Source organism: Macrobrachium rosenbergii, chromosome 9, assembly GCF_040412425.1.
Source record: "Macrobrachium rosenbergii isolate ZJJX-2024 chromosome 9, ASM4041242v1, whole genome shotgun sequence".
NCBI lineage: Eukaryota > Metazoa > Arthropoda > Malacostraca > Decapoda > Palaemonidae > Macrobrachium > Macrobrachium rosenbergii.
Window position 1 is genome coordinate 34130315 of NC_089749.1, and position 6755 is coordinate 34137069.

Here is a 6755-nt window from a genome sequence, read left to right on the forward strand (position 1 = left end):
TATCAACGACTGAGCAAATAATTGTTTCAGTCAAATATTAAGTTTTGTATGGGAAAAACTAGACTGACTACAATAATTATTTTCAGGCACTGTTGCAATCTAAGGTTCACATTTTGCCAATTCAAGTTTTCCTCCAAAGAATCTAGTTTCTGATCAATCAAGTTCAGATGCATGATTTCCCTCGTTATTCGTATCGAAATCAATTTCGGTTTTAACATTCAAGTAAAATCTCGCCGCATAACATGTGAAATCAAATGAAAGTCACTGCACAGACGGCCAACTATGTCATGACAAAGAATGCAAGCTTTGTTACATAACGGCAACGTAGCATACGCAAGATGAGTAACTTTAAGTCCAGAAGCAATTAATGTAATTTCATCACTGACGTACCTGTTCTTATCGATGCTTGCGTATGCATGATTAGAATGTGCAAATATGCACACGCACCATGCAATCAAATAAAATAAATACGATAAAATACATCTATATAAACAACTCACCGAAAAACGGTTATGATGGCGCTTTCTTCTCAAGACGTTCGCCTGCAACGATGATACAAATTATTATATATACCTTAGTTTAAACATTATGAATATAATAAAACCAAAATAAAAGATTTATTGAAACTACATTCTTCCTAAAAACGACGGAAAAAGTAATAAACAAAAACTGAACCCAATAATCCAAGAGCAAAATCTAAACAACTTCTTACATATATCCATGCGATGCATTTTTTCTGTATCGAAAGAAAAACTTTCGTTGTAGGTTTGCCATTACCTACAGTTGAAGGGAAAGTTCAAGAAGCACCTTGAGAGAGAGAGAGAGAGAGAGAGAGAGAGAGAGAGAGAGAGAGAGAGAGAGATGCAGACTTTGTGAAAGGTAAGATGGTACTGATTTAATTCTGTGCGATGAATCCTCCCTCGCGAATGAGTGCCTCCTTATCCCGTGCGTTTTTGACAAGTTTAATGACATTTGCTGAATTCAGAAAACTTTGCTGCAGTATTATGTAAGGAAACTGCAACACACGGCAGCTGTGTCGATGTGTGAGTAAGGGTTAATAAACCATTCAGAAGTTTGACAACAACAAAATCCGCCGGTCCCGTGCCAGCAAAATTTAATCTTCCTTGTAAAGTTGCACATTTTGTGCATGATAGGATCATGATAGTACATGAAAATATTTGAAAAAAAAATGAGTATAACTTAATTGTCTCCTTTCATTTTATTAACTGCCTAAGAAACTGTAATTTTAATCATTGTGTTATGGCTTTATTTGATGTTAAGTCTCTGTTTACTCAAACTCCACTGGATGAGGCGATGACGTTTGCCTGAATGAGCTGTTTAAAAATCAATACACTGTCAGTGGGTTTAACTGACAGGGGTTCCCAACCTGGTGCTCGCGAGCACCTCTGTGCTCTGTGATGGTCTGGCAGTGCTCTTTCGAAGTTGTTCAAATCGTGCTCATGAACATCAACTCCTCCTAGGCCTAACTGCCGAATTTAAAATACCCCTCCGCCTTTTTTGTTTTATAGATTATATAGATTATATATATATATATATATATATATATATATATATATATATATATATATATATATATATATATATATATATATATATATATGTGTGTGTGTGTGTGTGTGTGTGTGTGTGTGTGTGTGTGTGTGGGTATTGGTATAGTATTTAAAATGTTTCTTAAAGAAATGGAAAGTCTTCATGATGAGCAGATTATGCATACCGATCTTCGCTGGCTGAGCAAAGGAAAGGCTCTTTCCCGAGTGTGGGAGGTGTTTAACGAAGTTAGGTCTTTGTTTCAGAGAAATATCCTGGAAAATTTCCTGCAATATATATTGATGACTTCAAGCTCTCATTTGCGTTTGCTGTAGACTCGCTGAACATACTAAACAAGCTGAATTCGGAATTACAAGGAAGAAAGAAGCTTATAACCGACCTATCTGACACAATTTCAGCTTGCAGAGTAGACTGTCATTATTCTCTAAATAAATAAACAGCTGGCTGAGGGCTTGGTTCATCACCTTCCTGAACTTCAACGCTACAAGAGTACAGCGACAGTGTTCATGCCCAGCATATGTAAGAGGCAGCATGATAAGTCTCAGTGAGGAATTTGAAAAGAGGTTTCAAAATTTGGAGGTTCATGATGACAGATTTCAACTGCGTTCGACGCCAATGTAATTTGATAAAAAGAAATAAAAACAATGTGTTCTCTCAGCATGACCTTCCAGTTGCTGAAATGGAGTTGTGTGAAATCCAGTCATCCACATCACTAAAACTTTTACACAAGAACTCGAGTTGTGAAGATTTCTGGAAAACTCCAGATACAAAGAGGACGCCTGTCATTCGTGCTGAAGCTCTAAAAGTGTTGTGTTTATTTGGATCTACGTATGTTTGAGGGTCTGCATTTTCTTTCATGAACTATATGAAGAACATGAAAAGAGCTAGATTCAGCCACGACCATCTTGAACACTTTTTGCGAGTTGCTTTGGCAAACACTGACGAGGCAAATATAGACAATCTAGCCAAACCAGTTCAGCATAAGGGGTCTAACTGAATCCACAAACTAGCGGAGGGGTGGACTTGTTTTATTATTATTATTATTATTATTATTATTATTATTATTATTATTATTATTATTATTATTATCATTATTATTATTATTCTTATTATTATTATTATTATTATTATTATTATTTGTTTTCTAATGTCCAAGATTTGACATAATTAGCCTGTGCATCAGTAGTCAGGAAGTAATACTTCCTATGAATTTTATTTGTTCTTTTTTTCTTTGTAGTTTTCCACGTATATAACAACATGATTAACGTAATGAGGAATATAATGGATAATAAACAAACGTATGTTTTATTTTGTTATTGAACAATAAAACTCATTTAGTTACATTTTTAGATATCAATACAATCAGACTTAAGAGGTAAACATATTACCTGTGAATCACTGTGTGCAGCTAAATCTATGACAATTATTGGTGAATGTCAGTAACATTGAAAAAACATCCAAGCCGTAAAAATTCATTTTGAATCTTCAATGCAAGTAATTAAAAATTTTTGTTACCTTTAAATAAACGATGATTAAGTCTTTCACTTACTAATTGGACTGCTTCTTAATTCCCCAACTACAATATTATTGTGGTGCTCTCACAGTTACCCAGAAAACAGGTGGGTGCTCATCAGTTTAAAAAGGCTAGGAACCCCTGGTTTAACAGGTCGTAGTTAAAGGAACTTTTAGTCTTAGCTACCAAAGAATGGTACTTATTGTTGAACGGTTTGTTAGATAAACAAACTGATGGTGTAAGCATGGGATCCAGTATAGGACCATCTTTGGCAAATGCGCTGATGTGTTTTATGGGGAAAAGATGGTTAGACGATTGTCCTTTGGATTTTAAACCCGTAATGTACAGGAGGTACACTCGGAAACCACAATCTTCGACCCACCTAGGTCGTGCTCCGAGTTTATGAGCGGGGCCTTTCTAGACAGATTCTGCCCTTCCCTCCCCCTCCCCCCTTTCCTAACTACAACACGGCAGTTTCGTCATTTTTTCTTCGTTTCGATATTATACAGGTTGTAGAATTCAACAGTGCTGTCTATATAATCATACCATGACTGCTTTGCATTATATGCAGCAAAATCATTAAACACACACACACACACACCCAAAGCAAAATCCGAAAGAGTTCAAAAGGTGTTCGAGTGTGTTTCAATCTGTGATAGTTGGCGTTGCCCGCCGTCCTGAAAGGCCCCGCTCATAAACTCGGAGCACGACCGAGGTGGGCCGGAGATTGTGGTTTCCGAGTGTACGTTGATGATACCTTCTTCATTTTTAAGAGTCGTGACCAGATTCCTCGTTTTTTGGAGTACCTTAATAGTGAGGATATTAATATAGAATTTACTTGTGAGATCAAAGATAATCATACGCTTGCTTTTCTAGATATCCAGGTAAAAAATCTAACAATAAGTTTCACACTTCAGTCTTTAGAAAGCGTCCTTTCACGGGTCTTATGTCTAAATTTCAATCAGCTACACCTTTGAAATATAAGATGAATTTGATATTTACGCTAGTTACCTGAGCATAAAAAATTTGCTCTAGCTTTTTGAATTTGCATGAAGAATTGGAGTTTCTACAGTCACTTTTAAGAAACAATGGCTACCCGTTGAATTACGTGAATACATACAGTGGTGAACAACTTTCGAAATTATATGTAAACAAACAACCCGAAACTACCGCGAACGTAAAAAAAAAATAACCTGTTACTTATTAACCTTTAAGCGATTAATTTCTATTTTGTCAATTGGTTACCCTCAGCTACATATCAAAATATATTTCACTTTGCAAAATAAATTAGGTAATTTCTTTAAAATTAAAAACCCTATACAAACAACCCTTCGGTCCAATCTGATCTATAAATGGCAGTATAGTGGTTGTGATGCCACTTACGTTGGAAAAGCTACCAGATCAATTTGGACGAGATGGTTTGAACACCTCGGGAAGTCATATGGTACAGGTAATTTATCTTTCACGGCCTAATTGCAGTGCAGTTAGAGAACACAGCAAGGAGACTGGTAACCCTTTAAATACTGATGATTTTTCTGTTTTAACCACTGCTCAGTTTGCTACAGACCTCGACATTTCAGAAGTTCTATATTCCATCAAGATAAAGACTTCTTTGGCTAGAAATGTGGCTGTAACCTTATTTTTTGTGTTTTCAGTCTGCGTTTTACTGGTTTGTATATTGACTAATGTCTTTATTGTGCCTTTGTACCTTCCGTTTTTGTTACTTAAATTCAGTATTTTGCTTTATTTGATTTGATTTGATTTTATTCATTTATTTTGATTAGCCATCTTTTAAATTTCCACCTTTATAATCTGCAAATAAAAAGTTTCTGCTTTTGCTCGTCATGTATTCCACATTTGTAAAAGTTGTTTCTTTACTCTATAGATAAATAGGAAGTTCTCTCATCCGACATCCACTGACAGCATACCAACGGAACGTTTGGTCGCAACTTTAATTAGGAAATCCAAATCTCAAACTTCGACAAATTAAAGGGTAACAAACATTACTTGGCTGATTTGCTCTACCCTCTAAGCATTTAAATTCAGTTAGTAATAATCTAGACAGTCTTCTCGCGACGTAGCTGTTTGTATATAATCAACTTCAATACATGTGAGAGGATGTCGATTATATTCTTCTTACGAGATTCCCAAGAAGCTGATTAAACCACAAAATTCTAGAACTTTAGGTTACAACAAAGAGACAAAGATTGCATCTTAGGAATAGTTTCACCTCTGAGAGATGAGGATTACCTCGTAGAGGCCCCAACGTTTCGATGGTATACACTTTGACAGGAACAAACACTCGCGTCTAATTTTCACTGTTTCTCCACCACAGCTGCGACCCTCAACAGTCGCCTAACAACAAGTCTAACTCTGGTCGTTCAGTTGTACGCTAGGCGCGCTACAAAGCTATGAGGCCAGAGTGAGAGAGAGAAAGAGAGAGAGAGAGAGAACATTTCTTCCGGGTCAAAGGTGTCTAGAATATTCTGACCATCGCCTGTATTATAGCAACCCCATCGCTGAATTTTTATCTGTTAACGCTTAAGTGGTATTTTTGCTGCATTCGTTTCTGTGTTTTGCTGAACTTAATATCACTCCAGTTCAAATTCATCCATCTATGCACTGAATCTCCCATGTTTACAAAGACAATTTATTCTCATCAACAGAGTAACTGTCGGCCTATTAATGAATTCATTAGCATCCAACCAATTTCTACTAAGCTATAAGTATAAAATTTACGAAGGAAAAGGAAAACTATGTTTGGGTCATCAGTTTTTCACTTCAAAATAATCAACAGGAAAAGCACTCTGTTTTACACCAATTAAATACTGACTAATTTACGGCTTGCAGTTGACTGTTAACAAGCCATTAGTGGCTACATGAATTTTCTGGATTTCAGAACAAAACACAATTGAAGCTAAAAACTGTCCGCGAACCTGAATGCCCCTCGAAAATGTAAACTGGAATGGAGCAATTACGTTTCCTGAGCGTCTGTTTGTCTGAAAACATTATACAGGACTACGATCTCATGGAGAAAACACTGGCCAGAGAAAGTCAATGGTAATGAATTGTTTCAGCTATAGCACTGAATGAAGACTTTGGTACCGTTCATTTATCAAGGGTTTCCTAAAGATGAAAACATATCATTATCACTAGCTAAGTATGGCAGGAACTACTACTTAGTTTATTATTATTATTTTTTTTTTTTTGTATGGACGTAAACGTAAACCTGTGAAATCAAAATATGAAAACTAAGAAAAAAAAATAACCTCTGTTTGGGGGAAATACAGCTAAAGTGAAAGACACAATTGCATGTGATTAAAAAATTACAACAGAGCGTTCTGAAAAAAATGATAATGTATTTGTTTTATCAGAAAAAGGTAATGCGGAAAAACTGGGAGTAAAAAGTAATTATACAATTTATGAGCCATCTTCTGTAAAACTGCCTAAAATCCCTTCCTCTGCTTAAATAAGAGAAAAATAGCCTGGGGAATGCACAGGAGATGAATCAAAGCAAGTGAAAGCACCACGCACTATACCTGAAAAAGTATTCGTATTTTATACAAACAGGGCTTAATGATTCATTGATACCGGATTCATTTGATTAAATGAATCATATAAGGTCAAAAATACTCAGCAGCTAACAAATTTCAAAGTGACCCTGTAATGGCAG

The 6755-nt window shown here is 35.9% G+C and overlaps 1 long non-coding RNA gene across 1 annotated transcript in view; it reads right to left on the minus strand.

Moving 5' to 3' along the window:
- Nucleotides 1-495: 495 nt before the first annotated feature.
- The window catches only part of LOC136842106 (uncharacterized), a 246686-nt gene continuing 240426 nt past the window's right edge, over nt 496-6755 (minus strand). The window contains exon 3 of the long non-coding RNA XR_010854173.1: nt 496-542. This is a non-coding gene — a long non-coding RNA (uncharacterized lncRNA). The remainder of the gene's footprint in view (nt 543-6755) is intronic.